The 17,213-nt window shown below is 46.0% G+C and overlaps 1 protein-coding gene across 1 annotated transcript in view; it reads right to left on the bottom strand.

Annotated features, from left to right (window-relative positions):
* trappc9 (trafficking protein particle complex subunit 9) overlaps positions 1 to 15,680 on the bottom strand; it is an 838,299-nt gene extending 822,619 nt beyond the window's left edge. The window contains exon 1 of the mRNA XM_067979750.1: positions 15,425 to 15,680. The gene's annotated coding sequence lies outside the window, so the exon portion shown is untranslated. The remainder of the gene's footprint in view (positions 1 to 15,424) is intronic.
* Positions 15,681 to 17,213: the final 1,533 nt, after the last annotated feature.

Raw genomic sequence — 17,213 nt, 5'->3', positions numbered from 1 at the left:
CGCCTTTGGTTCTTTCGCCAATCACCTTAAATCTGTATTCTTTGATTCTCAATCCTTCCGCCAATGGGAACAGTTTCTCTTTATTTACTTTATCTAAACCCTTCATGATTTTGAACACCTCTATCAAATCTCCTCTTAACCTTCTCTGCTGAGGGGTACAACCCCAATTTCTCCAGTCTAACGAAAGTCCCTCATCCCTGGAACCATTCTAGTAAATCTTTACTGCACCCTCTCTACGGCCTTCACATCCTTCCTAAAGTGCAGTGCCCAGTATTGGACATAATACTACAGTTGTGGCCGAACCAGTGCTTTATAAAAAGGTACAACATAACTTTCTTGCTTTTGTACTCTATGCCTCTATGTATAAAGCCCAGGGTCCTGTATACTTTTTTTTTTAAAAACAGTTTTCTCAACCTGTCCTGCCACCTTCAAAGATTTGTGCACATATACCCCGAGGTCTCTGTTCCTGCACCCCCTTTAGAATTGTACCATTTAGTTCATATTGCCTCTCCTCATCCTCCCTCTCAAAATGTATCACTTTGCACTTCTCTGCGACAAATTTCATCTGGCATGTGTCCGCCCATTCCACCAACCTGTCTATGTTCTCTTGAAGTCTATTGCTATCCTCTTCATTGTTTACTGCACTGCCAAGTTTTGTGTCATCTGCAAATTTTGAAATTGTGCCCTCTACACCCAAGTCCAAGTCATTAATATATATTTTTTAAAAAGCAGTGGTCCAAGTACCGACCTCTGGGGACCACTATATATCTTCCTCCAGTCTGAAAAACAACCAATCACCACTACTCTCTGTTTCCTGTCACTTGGCCAATTTTGCATCCATGCTGCCACTGCCCCTTTTATTATGGGTTTCAATTTTGCTGACAAGCCCATTATGTGGCATGATCAAACGCCCTTTGAAAGTCCATATATACATCAACCTTCTCTGTCACCGCATCAAAAAACTCAAGTTGGTTAAACACAATTTGCCTTGTTTCTCTGGTTTTCTAGTTCTTTCTAGCTGCTGTTTCTGCTTTCTACATCATGTGCAATCATTTCAGACTTCATCTTTTGTTTGGCCATATCCTTCTGACTCCATCAAGTGTAATGAGGGGAATCACTTCACTAACTTACATGGCAACGCTATCCCTTTTATTTCATTAGCAGCATCAAAACACACTTACATAATCTAAACTTAAGCAAAGTGGGTAATGTTTCTTTTGTGGCACCTTTATAGCAATCAGTAAAAAAAGTTATTCTATAATCGTTTTTAAACTTTAAATGTAAACATTTTAAAAACTATATATAGAAGTCTTAACATACATGAAGTGCCATGGCACCTTACAGAATAGTCGCAATTGGAACAGAAACATTAACCCAGAAGAAAAAAATTTGGTGGGGTGATGGAAGTATTGGACTAAAAGATGCAACTGGAGAAGATTTTTAATCAATGAAAGAGGTGGAGCTCGTAGGAGGGAGACCAAGAGAGAGGGTCCTGAAAACACTGCCACCAATGGAGCGACAGAGGCAGTTTGGAATTCAGAGCAGATCAGTGCAAAGGATATAAAGGATAACACACAGTTTTTACAAGAGAAAGAGGGTAGCTAAAGGTAATGTAGGCCCCGTAAAAGACAGGAGCAGGTGATATTGTAATTGAAAATAAGGAAATAGCAGACTTCTAAATAATTACTTTGCATCTATCTTCACAGTAGAAGAGGATAAAGTACCAGAAATATAAGGAAAAATAATTAAATCTATTAAGTTCATCCACATGCTTAATGTGAAAAAAAATGGTAATGGAGAAAATAATGAGTCTGAAGATGGACAAATCTCCAGGACCTGATAGTTTCCACCCCTGGATATTAAAAGAAATAGGTGAGGAAAATGCAGATGCTTTAGTCATGATCTTCCAAAACTCTTGATTCATGAATTGTCCCCTTGGATTGGAAAATTGCCAATGTCACTAATATTTAAGATGTGGAGATGCCGGTGATGGACGAGGGTTAACAATTGTAAACAATTTTACAACACCAAGTTATAGTCCAACGATTTTATTTTAAATCCCACAAGCTTTCGGGGGCTTTCCCCTTCCTCAGGCGGTGTGGAAGTGACAATTTCGAATCCTTCGCACTTTAAGAACACATAACAAAGCCTGGTGATTACTGCCCGTTGCCAAGGCAATCACAGTGAGCAGACAGAAAGGTGTCATCTAAAAGGCCACTGAATATACAACCCCCCCAAAAAAAGAAAAAAAGAGAGACAGAACGAAGACAGTCAATGACCCGTTATATTAAAAACAGATAACATTTGTTCGCTGGTGGGGTTACGTGTAGTGTGACATGAACCCAAGATCCCGGTTGAGGCCGTCCTCATGGGTGCGGAACTTGGCTCGACGATTTTGCGTTGTCGTGTGTCTCGAAGGCCGCCTTGGAGTATGTTTACCCGAAGGTCGGTGGCTGAATGTCCATGACTGCTGAAGTGTTCCCCGACAGGGAGAGAACCCTCCTGTTTGGCGATTGTTGCGCGGTGTCCGTTCATCCGTTGTCGCAGCATCTGCATGGTCTCGCCAATGTACCATGCTCTGGGGCATCCTTTCCTGCAACGTATGAGGTAGACAACGTTGGCCGAGTCACAGGAGTATGAACCGTGCACCTGGTGGGTGGTGTCCTCTCGTGTGATGGTGGTATCTGTGTCGATGATCTGGCATGTCTTGCAGAGGTTACCGTGGCAGGGTTGTGTGGTGTCGTGGACGCTGTTCTCCTGAAGGCTGGGTAATTTGCTGCGAACGATGGTTTGTTTGAGGTTGGGTGGCTGTTTAAAGGCGAGTAGTGGAGGTGTGGGGATGGCCATAGCGAGGTGTTCGTCATCATTAATGACATGTTGAAGGCTGCGGAGAACATGACGTAGTTTCTCCTCCGGGGAAGTACTGGACGACAAAGGGTACTCTGTTGGTTGCGTCCCGTGTTAGTCTTCTGAGGAGGTCTATGCGATTTTTCGCTGTGGCCCGTCGGAACTGTCGATCGATGAGTCGAGCGTCATATCCCGTTCTTACTAGGGCGTCTTTCAGCGTCTGTCGGTGTCCATCGCGTTCCTCCTCGTCTGAGCAGACCCTGTGTATTCGCAGGGCCTGTCCATAGGGGATGGCCTCTTTGACGCGGTTAGGGTGGAAGCTGGAAAAGTGGAGCATTGTGAGATTGTCCGTGGGCTTGCGGTAGAGTGAGGTGCTGAGGTGCCCGTCTTTGATGGAGATTCGTGTGTCCAAGAAAAAAACTGATTGAGTAGTCGTCCATGGTGAGCTTGATGGTGGGATGGAACTTGTTGATGTTATCGTGTAGTCTCTTTAGTGATTCCTCACCGTGGGTCCATAGAAAGAAAATGTCGTCGATGTATCTGGTGTATAGTGTTGGTTGGAGGTCCTGTGCAGTGAAGAAGTCCTGCTCGAACTTGTGCATGAAAATGTTGGCGTATTGGGGTGCGAATTTGGTCCCCATGGCTGTTCCGTGTGTTTGGGTAAAGAACTGGTTATTGAAGGTGAAGACATTGTGATCCAGGATGAAGCAGATGAGTTGTAGGATGGCATCTGGAGATTGGCTGTTGTTGGTGTTGAGTATTGATGCTGTCGCAGCGATGCCGTCATCGTGGGGGATACTGGTGTATAGTGCCGAGACGTCCATCGTGGTGAGAAGTGTTCCTGGTTCAACAGGTCCGTGGGTACTGAGTTTTTGTAGAAAGTCTGTAGTGTCGCGACAGAAGCTGGGGGTTCCCTGCACGATGGGTTTCAGGATGCCCTCGATGTATCCAGAGAGGTTCTCACACAGGGTTCCATTGCCTGATACGATAGGACGTCCGGGTGTGTTGGCTTTGTGTATCTTTGGGAGGCAGTAGAAGTCTCCCACGCGGGGAGTACGTGGGATGAGAGTGCGTAGGATGTTTTGAAGGTCTGGATCGAAGGTCTTGATCAGTTTGTTGAGCTGATGGGTGTGTTCTTTGGTCGGGTCTGCGGGTAACCGTCTGTAGTGTTCCTGGTTGTTCCAGTTGTCGGTATGCTTCTTTGCAATAGTCCGTTCTGTTCTGTATGACGATGGCTCCTCCTTTGTCCGCTGGTTTGATGACGATGTTGCGGTTGGTCGAGAGCTTTGATGGCGTTGCGTTGTGCTCGGGTGACTGTCTTCCGAGTGCGGCTGATGAATCTGGCATAGACGCATTTCCTGACAGCTTGAGTATACATGTCAAGCTGAGGGCAGCGACCCTCTGGAGGAGTCCAGCGAGACTCTTTCCTCTTCAGTTGCTGTATCGCGGATGCCTCTGTCTGCTGTTCCGGATCGTTGATTGTCTCATTGGGTTCGCTGCTGAAATTTTGTGGTTTGTGGTAGAATTCCCGGAGCCTCATTCTCCTGATGAATTCCTCTGTGTCTGCCGCGAGACTAGTGGGGTCCATTTTGGTAGTGGGGCAGAAATTGAGCCCTCGGCTGAGAACTTCGATTTCGTATGGTTGAAGGGTGTGGTCGGACAAATTGACGATAGACTTCCCTGTGGTTGCAACCGTGGTACCAGGGGAAGCTTGGTCGATGCTGGTGGTGATGCCGAGTTTCTCAAGCTTCCTGCTCTTGGTTTTCATGTAGGCAGCGTAGTTCTGTTGCCTCGTCTGTTTGGCGGTATATCGTAGCTGGTCTGCTGTGTCCTGAGTACAGGTTGAGAGTATGGACTCTATCTTGGTTTCGAGGTTGTGGCGTCTGCTGTAGAGTTGGTGTATGAGATGGTTGCGGAGTGTGCGAGAGGTACGGCGGCAGAGTCTCTCAGCATAATCTGAGTTGTATGTGGACCTGAGTGGGTTCGTGATCTGGAGTCCTTTCGGGATCTTGTCTGCTTTCTTGCAGCTCTGTAAAAACTTGATGTCTGTAAAAACTTGATAACCAAGCTTCCCCTGGTACCACGGTTGCAACCACAGGGAAGTCTATCGTCAATTTGTCCGACCACACCCTTCAACCATACGAAATCGAAGTTCTCAGCCGAGGGCTCAATTTCTGCCCCACTACCAAAATGGACCCCACTAGTCTCGCGGCAGACACAGAGGAATTCATCAGGAGAATGAGTCTCCGGGAATTCTACCACAAACCACAAAATTTCAGCAGCGAACCCAATGAGACAATCAACGATCCGGAACAGCAGACAGAGGCATCCGCGATACAGCAACCGAAGAGGAAAGAGTCTCGCTGGACTCCTCCAGAGGGTCGCTGCCCTCAGCTTGACATGTATACTCAAGCTGTCAGGAAATGCGTCTATGCCAGATTCATCAGCCGCACTCGGAAGACAGTCACCCGAGCACAACGCAACGCCATCAAAGCTCTCAAGACCAACCGCAACATCGTCATCAAACCAGCGGACAAAGGAGGAGCCATCGTCATACAGAACAGAATGGACTATTGCAAAGAAGCATACCGACAACTGGAACAACCAGGAACACTACAGACGGTTACCCGCAGACCCGACCAAAGAACACACCCATCAGCTCAACAAACTGATCAAGACCTTCGATCCAGACCTTCAAAACATCCTACGCACTCTCATCCCACGTACTCCCCGCGTGGGAGACTTCTACTGCCTCCCAAAGATACACAAAGCCAACACACCCGAACGTCCTATCGTATCAGGCAATGGAACCCTGTGTGAGAACCTCTCTGGATACATCGAGGGCATCCTGAAACCCATCGTGCAGGGAACCCCCAGCTTCTGTCGCGACACTACAGACTTTCTACAAAAACTCAGTACCCACGGACCTGTTGAACCAGGAACACTTCTCACCACGATGGACGTCTCGGCACTATACACCAGTATCCCCCACGATGACGGCATCGCTGCGACAGCATCAATACTCAACACCAACAACAGCCAATCTCCAGATGCCATCCTACAACTCATCCGCTTCATCCTGGATCACAATGTCTTCACCTTCAATAACCAGTTCTTTACCCAAACACACGGAACAGCCATGGGGACCAAATTCGCACCACAATACGCCAACATTTTCATGCACAAGTTCGAGCAGGACTTCTTCACTGCACAGGACCTCCAACCAACACTATACACCAGATACATCGACGACACTTTCTTTCTATGGACCCACGGTGAGGAATCACTAAAGAGACTACACGATAACATCAACAAGTTCCATCCCACCATCAAGCTCACCATGGACTACTCCTCAGAATCAGTTTTTTTCTTGGACACACGAATCTCCATCAAAGACGGGCACCTCAGCACCTCACTCTACCGCAAGCCCACGGACAATCTCACAATGCTCCACTTTTCCAGCTTCCACCCTAACCGCGTCAAAGAGGCCATCCCCTATGGACAGGCCCTGCGAATACACAGGGTCTGCTCAGACGAGGAGGAACGCGATGGACACCGACAGACGCTGAAAGACGCCCTAGTAAGAACGGGATATGACGCTCGACTCATCGATCGACAGTTCCGACGGGCCACAGCGAAAAATCGCATAGACCTCCTCAGAAGACTAACACGGGACGCAACCAACAGAGTACCCTTTGTCGTCCAGTACTTCCCCGGAGGAGAAACTACGTCATGTTCTCCGCAGCCTTCAACATGTCATTAATGATGACGAACACCTCGCTATGGCCATCCCCACACCTCCACTACTCGCCTTTAAACAGCCACCCAACCTCAAACAGACCATCGTTCGCAGCAAATTACCCAGCCTTCAGGAGAACAGCGTCCACGACACCACACAACCCTGCCACGGTAACCTCTGCAAGACATGCCAGATCATCGACACAGATACCACCATCACACGAGAGGACACCACCCACCAGGTGCACGGTTCATACTCCTGTGACTCGGCCAACGTTGTCTACCTCATACGTTGCAGGAAAGGATGCCCCAGAGCATGGTACATTGGCGAGACCATGCAGATGCTGCGACAACGGATGAACGGACACCGCGCAACAATCGCCAAACAGGAGGGTTCTCTCCCTGTCGGGGAACACTTCAGCAGTCATGGACATTCAGCCACCGACCTTCGGGTAAACATACTCCAAGGCGGCCTTCGAGACACACGACAACGCAAAATCGTCGAGCCAAGTTCCGCACCCATGAGGACGGCCTCAACCGGGATCTTGGGTTCATGTCACACTACACGTAACCCCACCAGCGAACAAATGTTATCTGTTTTTAATATAACGGGTCATTGACTGTCTTCGTTCTGTCTCTCTTTTTTTCTTTTTTTTTGGGGGGGGTTGTATATTCAGTGGCCTTTTAGATGACACCTTTCTGTCTGCTCACTGTGATTGCCTTGGCAACGGGCAGTAATCACCAGGCTTTGTTATGTGTTCTTAAAGTGCGAAGGATTCGAAATTGTCACTTCCACACCGCCTGAGGAAGGGGAAAGCCCCCGAAAGCTTGTGGGATTTAAAATAAAATCGTTGGACTATAACTTGGTGTTGTAAAATTGTTTACAACTAATATTTAAGGGTGGGAGAGATCAACCAGGAAATTATAGACCTATTAGTCCAACATATGTCGTGGGGAAGTTACTAGAATCTGTCATTAGGGACAGAGTGACTGAGCACTTGGACAAAATGAACTGATCATTGAGAGCCAGGATGGTTTTGTAAAGAGTAAGTCATATCTAACTAATCTAGTTGAATCTTTTAAGGAGGTCACTAACGTGGTAGGTAACAGACGTCGATGGGTGTTGTTCATATGGACGTCCCGAAGGCATTTGTTCAGGTTCCACAAAAGAAACTGTTCGCAAAAATGAAAGCACATGGAATTGGAGCAACCTTTTGACATGGGTCGAGAATTGGTTAGGAGGTCGGGGACAGAGTCGGGATAATTGGTAGGTTTTGGCAGGATATGACAAGTAGTGTCCCCTAGTGGTCTGTACTGGGGACTCAGCTTTTCACCAGATTTATCAATTACTTCGAGGGAGAGGGAGAGGGAGAGGGAGGGAGAAAGAAAGAAAGAAAAAGAACGAGACACACGCGCACGCGCACGCACGCACACGCGGACACACACAAGTTTGCTGATGACGCTAAGTTAGGGGACCTAGTAAGTATTTGTAGATTTTTTTTTGTGTTCCTGGGATGTGGGCATCGCTGGCAAGGCCAGCATTTATTGCCCATCCCTAATTATCCTCGAGAAGGTGGTGGTGAGCCGCCTTCTTGAACCGCTGCAGTCCGTGTGGTGAAGGTTCTCCCACTGTGCTGTTAGGTAGGGAGTTCCAGGATTTTGACCCAGCGACGATGAAGGAACGGCGATATATTTCCACGTCGGGATGGTGTGTGACTTGGAGGGGAACGTGCAGGTGGTGTTGTTCCCATGTGCCTGCTGCTCTTGTCCTTCTAGGTGGTGGAGGTCGCGGGTTTGGGAGGTGCTGTCGAAGAAGCCTTGGCGAGTTGCTGCAGTGCATCCTGTGGACGGTACACACTGCAGCCACTGTGCGCCGGTAGTGAAGGGAGTGAATGTTTAGGGTGGTGGATGGGGTCCCATTCAAGCAGGCTGCTTTGTCCTGGATGGTGTCGAGCTTCTTGAGTGTTGTTGGAGCTGCACTCATCCAGGCAAGTGGAGAGTATTCCATCACACTCCTGACTTGTGCCTTGCAGATGGTGGAAAGGCTTTCGGGAGTCAGGAGGTGAGTCACTCGCCGCAGAATACCCAGCCTCTGACCTGCTCTTGTAGCCACAGTATTTATGTGGCTGATCCAGTTAAGTTTCTGGTCAATGGTGACCTCCAGGATGTTGATGGTGGGGGATTCAGCAATGGTAATGCCGTTGAATGTCAAGGGGAGGTGGTTAGACTCTCTCTTGTTGGAGATGGTCATTGCCTGGCACTTGTCTGGCATGAATGTTACTTGCCACTTATCAGCCCAAGCCTGGATGTTGTCCAGGTCTTGCTGCATGCAGGCTCGGATTGCTTCATTATCTGCGGGGTTGCAAATGGAACTGAACACCGCAATAGTCAGCGAACATCTCCATTTCTGACTTTATGATGGAGGGAAGGACATTGATGAAGCAGTTGAAGATGGTTGGGCCGAGGACATCGCCTTAAGGAACTCCTGCAGCAATGTCCTGGGGTTGAGATGATTGGCCTCCAACAACCACTACCATCTTCCTTTGTGCGAGGTATGACTCCAGCCACTGGAGAGTTTTCCCCCTGATTCCCATTGACTTCAATTTTACTAGGGCTCCTTGGTGCCACACTCGGTCAAATGCTACCTTGATGTCAAGGGCAGTCACTCTCAACTCACCTCTGGAATTCAGCTCTTTTGTCCATGTTTGACCAAGGCTGTAATGAGGACTGGAGCCAAGTGGTCCTGGCAGAACCCAAACGGAGCGTCGGTGAGCAGGTTATTGGTGAGTAAGTGCCACTTGATAGCACTGTCGACGACACCTTCCATCACTTTGCTGATGATTGAGAGTAGACTGATGGGGCAGTAATTGGCCAGATTGGATTTGTCCTGCTTTTTGTGGACAGGACATACCTGGGCGATTTTCCACTTTGTCGGGTAGATGCCAGTATTGTAGCTGTACTGGAACAGCTTGGCTAGAGGCGCAGCTCGTTCTGGAGCACAAGTTTTCAGCACTACAGCCGGGATGTTGTCAGGGCCCATAGCCTTTGCTGCATCCAATGCACTCAGCCGTTTCTTGATATCACGTGGAGTGAATCGAATTGGCTGAATATTGTCTTCTCTGATGGTGGGGATATCAGGAGGAGGCCGAGATGGATCATCCACTCGGCACTTCTGGCTGAAAATGGTAGCAAACGCTTAAGCCTTGTCTTTTGCACTCATGTGCTGGACTCTGCCATCGTTGAGGTTGGGGATGTTTACACAGCCTCCTCTCCTCCCGTTAGTTGTTTAATTATCCACCACCATTCACGACTGGATGTGGCAGGACTGCAGAGCTTTGATCTGATCCGTTGGTTGTGGAATCGCTTCGCCCTGTCTATAGTACGTTGTTTCCGCTGTTTAGCATACATGTAGTCCTGAGTTGTAGCTTCACCAGGTTGGCACCTCATATGCTCTTCTACACTCCTCATTGAAACAGGGTTGATCCCCTGGCTTGTTGGTTATGGTAGAGTGAGGAATATGCCGGGCCATGAGGTTACAGATTGTGCTGGAATACAATTCTGCTGCTGCTGATGGCCCATAGTGCCTCATGGATGCCCAGTTTTGAGCTGCTTGATCTGTTCTGAATCTATCCCATTTAGCACGGTGGTAGTGCCACACAACACGTTGGGTGGTGTCCTCAGTGTAAAGACGGGACTTCATCTCCACGAGGACTGTGCGGTGGTCACTCCTACCAATACTGTCATGGACAGATGCATTTGCGACAGGTCGATTGGTGAGGACGAGGTCAAGTAAGTTTTTCCCTCGTGTTGGTTCGCTCACCACCTGCCGCAGGCCCAGTATAGCAACTATGTCCTTTAGGACTCGGCCAGTAGTGGTGCTACCGAGCCACTCTTTGTGATGGACAATGAAGTCCCCCACCAAGAGTACATTCTGTGCCCTTGCCACCCTCACTGCTTCCTCCAAGTGGTGTTCAACATGGAGGAAGACTGATTCATCAGCCAAGGAAGGGCAGGAGGTGGCCATTAGCAGGAGGTTTCCTTGCCCATGTTTGACCTGATTCCATGAGATTTCATGGGGTCCAGAGTCAATGTTGAGGATTTCCAGGGCCACTCCCTCCTGACTGTATATCACTGTACCGCCACCTCTGGTAGGTCTGTCCTGCCGATGGGACAGGACATACCCAGGGATGGTGATGGAAGAGTCTGGGACGTTGGCTGAAAGGTATGATTCTGTGAGTATGGCTGTGTCAGGCTGTTGCTTGACTAGCCTGTGGGACAGCTTTCCCAATTTTGGCACAAGTCCCCAGATGTTAGTGAGGAGGAGTTTGCAGGGTCGACTGGGCTTGGTTTGCCTTTGTCGTGTCCGGTGCCTAGTGGCCCGTCCGCTTTTATTCTTAGTGTGGCTTTTTTTTTTCAGCGAGATTTTACAACTGAGTGGCTTGCTAGGCCATTTCAGAGGGCAATTAAGAATCAACTACATTGCTGTGGGTCTGGAGTCACGTATAGGCCAGACCGGGTAAGGATGGCAGGTTTCCTTCCCTAAAGGACATTAGTGAACCAGATGGGGGCAGAAAGTTGCAAAGCGTCACTGATAGATTAAGTGAATAGGCAAAACTGTGGCAGATGGAGTTCAATGTGAGGAAGTGCAAGGTCATCTACTTTGGACCCAAGAAAGATAGATCAGAGTATTTCCTAAATGGTGAGAAGCGGAGAAATTTTGGGGTCCAGTGGCAGGTACAAAAAATAATTAAAAGGTTAATGAAATGTTAGCCTTCAACTCAAGGTGGCTGGAATACAAAGGACTGAAAGTAATTGCCAGAGTTGTATAAAGCTCTGGTTAAATTAAACTGCACCTGAAGTATTGCCTTCAGTTCTGGGCCTCGGGAAGAATAGATTGGCCTTGGAGGGGGTGCAGCGCAGATTCACCAGAATGATACCGGGGCTGAAAGGGTTAAATTGTGATGCCAGGTTGCATTGACGGCTTGTATTCCCTTGAGAATAGATGATTAAGTGGTGATCTAATTGAGGTGTTTAAGATGATTAAAGGATTTGACAGGGTAGATAAAGAGAAACTACTTCCTCTTGTGGGGGAGGTCCAGAACAAGGAGGAATAACCTTAAAAGTTAAGTCAACTTTGTGAGTGGAAACAAAAATCTGCAATGTCTTGAGGTTCTGAAGTTGTAAGGAATGGATTAATTCTTTATATTAACTTTAGCTTTTCAAATGTGTGTTTTAGTACTGTACAGTTAGTGTGTGGGAATTAAAAGTTACCAGAGATGTTTAGCTGATAAAAAAAAATTCAGTTACAAGTCCCCTTTGTCCAGGCCCCACAGATCTCTCAGCTGTCCTCCCCGGACAAGGTCACATCTGTGTAAAGCAAGTGATAACGTTCCCTGTAGGGGAGCCTTTGTTCATTAATCTCTCTGTTACTGTCTCTAGTTGAATGATTTGATTGACAGTTGAGTCAAAGTGTGAGGAGTGATTAGTGTTAAAATTGAAGTTATTGCAGCTTTTTGAATGAGGTAATCCTATGCTCAAGTAGAAAAAGGGAGTGTTGGGAGAAATAGCTCAGAATTCAATACAATCTGATCAGACTTTGACTCTCCTCAAGTTTGAGAACTGTAACACGTTATGTTGAACCTTTATAAAACACTTGTTCGGCCACAACTGGAGTACTGTGTCCAATTCTGCGCACCGCAATTTAGGAAGGATGTGAAGGCCTTGGAGAGGGTGCAGAAAAAATTTACTCGAACAGTTCCAGGGATGAGGGACTTCAATTAGGTCGATAGACTGGAGAGGCTGGTGGTGTTCTCCTTAGAGCAGAGAAGGTTGAGAGGAGATTTGATAGTCGTGTTCAAAATCATGGAGGGTTTAGATAAAGTAAATAAAGAGAAATTGTTCCCATTGGCAGAAGGGTCGAGAACCAGAGGACACAGATTTAAGGTGATTGGCAAAAGAACCAAAGGCGACGTGAGGAAAAACCTTTTTACGCAGCGAGTAATTATGATCTGGAATGCACTCCCTGAAAGGGTGGTGGAAGCAGATTCAATCATAACTTTCAAAAAAGGAACTGGATAAGTATTTGAAGGGAAAAAACTTGCAGGGCTACGGGGAAAGAGTGGGGGAATGGGACGAACAGCTCTCGCGAAGAGCCGGCACAGCCTCAATGGGCCAAATGGCCTCCTTCTGTGCTGCAACCATTCCATGATTCTAATTCTCCCATGAACTCTTATTTCCGTAAGTGTGCTCTTAACAATATGTGTAATTCTTGTTAACAATAGTTTTCATCGTATGCTCAAATTTCTATGATTGCTAATAAATGCCTTTGAACCCTATTATCTTGAGGAATAACAGACTTATATGTAAAAACATCCATCCCCTACAGGGTCCTTCGATGTGAAGGATGAATGGGCTGAAGTTTGTGGCTCAGTAAGTAGTACTGGTGGTTCCAGCTGTATTTACAATTTCCAATTACACACATCAGCAAGACCTCTTAAAGATAAAAGATGGTTGCCCCAAGAATGCAACTAGTTAATACATAAGCCATATAGAGCAGGTAGGTCTCAGCTTAAATTCCCCAATCTATCTATATTGAGTCAGCTAATCACAGCTTGGGTGGCAATAAGGGTGCTATAACTTCCATCTTGCCTGGATTGCAGAAGGAGGTCAAAATTGAAGATCCTTGAGGGTACCTGTTCCCAACAGCTATCCAATAAACTCTCCTGGAATGCACAACCAATATGCACACAGCAAGGTCCCACAACAGCAATGAGATAAATGACTCCCTTGCATTGTTAACTCAGAAGTCCACAAAGTATCTGTCCGTGTCCCTTCCTCATCACCAATATGCTGCCCCTCAGTGATATAATCTGCAGTCACCGAGTCAGCCTCCATAAGTATAATGACAAAAAAAGAAAGCGATTTATATGGGACATCCTGCTGTCATGAAAAGTGCTAAAGTGCTTTACAGTCAATAAAGTATTTTTGAAGTGTAGTCATTGTTGTAATGTAGGAAATGTGGCAGTCAATTTGCACACAGCAAAGTCTCTCAAACAGCAATGTGATAATCTGTTTTAGTGATGTTGGTTGAGGGATAAATGTTGGCTAGGACATGAGGAAAATTCCCCTGCTCTTCTTCAAAAGGAACTATAGAATCTTTTACATCCACCTGAAAGAACAGACCAGGCCTCAGTTTAACATCTCATCTGAAAGACAGCACCTTCCTCAGTGCTGCACTGAAGTGTCAGCCTAGATTATGTACTCTAGTCTCTGGAGTCGGACTCAAATCCACGACCTTGGTGATTCAAAGACAAGAGTGCTACCACTGAGCCAAGGCTAACACCTAATTATTAGTTAAATTAGTTAAAATTTTCTGTTAAACTTACCTTAGAAAAAAATTTTGCTCAAAGGATGATAAACATTTGAAATAATCTACTCGGTAAATTAGTGGAATTAAAGACATTGGGGAAGTTCAAGATACTGTTGTGTACGAGACTAGATAATACTGAATAGATCAAGCTTAGTAGGCCAAATGGTCTTTTCTCATCCGTCACTTTTTTGGGCCTGACCTGGCCCAGAGTCAACAGAGACCCTAGATTTAGTCTGATCCCTTTGTCACCACACAGTGAACTAGGTTTAACTGCACCATGCCCTTGAGCTGTGGGCAGCATGGATAGAAAATCAGGGATGAGGAAAAGAAACAGAGCTGCAGTTTCTGAAAACTTTTATTTATTTATATTTGTCTGAAAGCAACATGAAAAATTAAGATGTGGGGAATAAATTCACACAATCGTTTGTTTCTACTTTAAGAACTCATTAATCACTGCAAATGAAAATAAACAGTTCACTGTAACATCTAATGTCTCCTTTAATAATTTGTGTAATAAATTTACTGTCCTTACCGCCCAGAAAATCTAACATCTGCAAACACATTTTACTTGCTGGCTCGGGCTTCAAAACAAGACCTTTGAAACAATCTGTATTTGCTAAATGTGCAATTCAGAAATTTTCAAATGCATTCTCTTACTGTATGGCATTACATTAAATTACTTCGAGAAAACACAAGTCAGGATCCTATCCACTTCTTCCGTCGAATTTTTATTTTACATTTTATACACAGTCAGAATTTGTTGACAAAACATCAGTTAAAGTCACTCAGTTACGTTTGTCATATTACAAAATGATTCTTTCCACCCGTCATTTTCAAAACATTTCCAATTCTAACATTCTGTACGTTATTTTACATCAACAAACATTACTCCAACTAATTCTGTCACTTACCTTCTCGGATCTTGAACTGTACCGACAGCAAGTTTTATTTTACATTTACTCTAAGCAGCCTACTTACTTCAAGTACTTATTCCACCAAAGCATAGTCAAATAATATAATGTGCTCGCCTGATAAACAAAATGCATTCTACATGCAACCCTAGTTCGGCAAATTTAGCAACAGTGAGAAACCGGGAAACACACAAGGCCTAAGCTGCAGCAGAAAGCATCAGGTAGAAGCACTCCAGCTGCCGCCCAGACTCAACCAATCGACTCTGGGCAGCCACTTTCAGATGTAACAACAGGTAACATTTCAGTTTTGAGGAGTCAAATACAATTAACTCTTGTCTTTAACATATCAGAAGTCACCCGTCCCTCTACAACTACACAGTCCCGTCCATGTCAATGTTAACACACAAAACCCCCACATTTCTAACAGCTTCGCAACCTCAGCTCAACGGGCGCCACACACAAAATGAATAATATTAAGATGCCTCGCGTTAATGTAAGATAAAACAGCCATTCTTTTCAAATTAAATGCCGATATTTATATGGATTATATACACCTTACCCTCAAACAGCTGGGTGAAACCGACGAGAGACGGGCACGCAGCCGCTATCAGAAGTTTGCCTGGGATGTAACCGGGCGCGCGAGTCAGGAAGTCGTTATCCTTTTGTTGTTAATGGTTTTAATTGGTCCGCAGGCTCATGCCATCACATTCGGACTGCGCTCGCTCTGTCTCGCGCGTACACCTGTCACTCACTGTCGCCTTCGGTAATAATGTGGAAGAGCCTGACGTCGCAGGTTATGCTCGCGCACTGCGCGCTCCCAGATTCTCTCACTGACGGTTGGTGCTTTTTTCCCCCCGCCCCTCGTGATATCAATGTCAAACCAGCAATGACGTCTTTACTGGTCAGCCGCGGACCTGACCCGGCCGCCTCCAAAGCACCGATCGGGGGGAAACAGAATAATACATTTAAATTACATAGTCAGAAAATTTATATCGGAATTTTATCTTCAGTCTCGGTGAAATCAAAGTATGTTATATTTTTTCAGAGGATGTACGTTGCACTGATTTGATATTGTAAAGAATGGATGAGGTGCATTTTCTACCCAGCACCCCTAACTTCACAAACATTAAGTTAACCAGGAAGAATCCAACTCGGGCCATTGTCTTGTTCCGGTCACGGAAAACGTGGAGCGGGGTGGAGACAGTGGGGGGCAGTTCTATTCCCGTTAAAATTAGATTCGCGCTACGATGGAAATATGAGGTACAATATCCTTTGATCAGCAGGGCGAGATTATTGATTTCTCATCCTCCCCTCTTGAATTGGAAGCTGCCCGTTTTTTCCCCTCCAATCTTACAAAGAGCGGAATTTTTGAGATTCACGGGAAAGACTTTAGTCAAATACACAAATGTAACTCGTGGAACGACACGAGTTCGGCGAACTAACTGCCGACAGATTCATATCAGGTGGCGTTTTCTTGCATATCAAGATGAGGTGGGATTATAATACGTTGTGTGGGCAAATGCAGTCAATGCCCACGACAGTAACGTTGCATCCATTCTAAGCTGAATGTCAGTCCCAGCCTTACACCGGAGCACACGGAAACGAGATTCCTCGAGGAGGACCTCTCACACCGCTTCAATTTGGAGTCAGTTCGGGCCTTGATGCCCAGTTTATACTGCACGAGTTTAGTGTCGGTGTGAAGCTAAAACAGCTTCACGTCGATGCTAAACTTGCAGCGTGAATACAATATTGACATCAGTAAGAGGAATTACAAACTCATTTAAATATATGAAGCTGTGTTTGTTTTTTACGGGTGCAGTAGGTCAAAATAAATAGGTCTTATTTCAAATCAAAATGACTCATCACTCCCGGTTTTTTTGTTTTCCACAATTTTTGTTACCCAGTGTTAGCATCTGAGCATTCTCAAATTGCACCGATTAAAAATAGAGCATTGCTGTTGCCCAACTGTGCGTTAAAACCTCTGAAGACTCCCCAAATACAAGTGTAGGATTTCTGTTTTACATATCACAGACTCTAATGGGCCTCTGAGTGACCTTCCTTTGTTTAAATTCATGTTCACACTCCAGACCCAAATCCACTACTTCTATTTCCCTTTTTCAGCCATTGTCAAGCCTGCTAGCCTGCTCCCCTCATTCAGCTATGCCACTTTTAATCATCTCCCCCGCTATATTTTGTTCTCTCCAACCTCTTCTGCAGCTCTCTCATCTCATTGTTCACTTTGCAAACAACGCCCTCATTGTATATGATTCCATCAACCTCATGGCATTGACCAAATCACGGCTCACTTTATAAATAAAAGCCTTCACCACAGCCCCACCCAAACCATC

This window comes from Heptranchias perlo, chromosome 3, assembly GCF_035084215.1.
Source record: "Heptranchias perlo isolate sHepPer1 chromosome 3, sHepPer1.hap1, whole genome shotgun sequence".
Lineage (NCBI taxonomy): Eukaryota > Metazoa > Chordata > Chondrichthyes > Hexanchiformes > Hexanchidae > Heptranchias > Heptranchias perlo.
The sequence above is the reverse complement of the archived record's forward strand: the minus strand, read 5'-3'. Positions and strand labels throughout refer to the sequence as shown.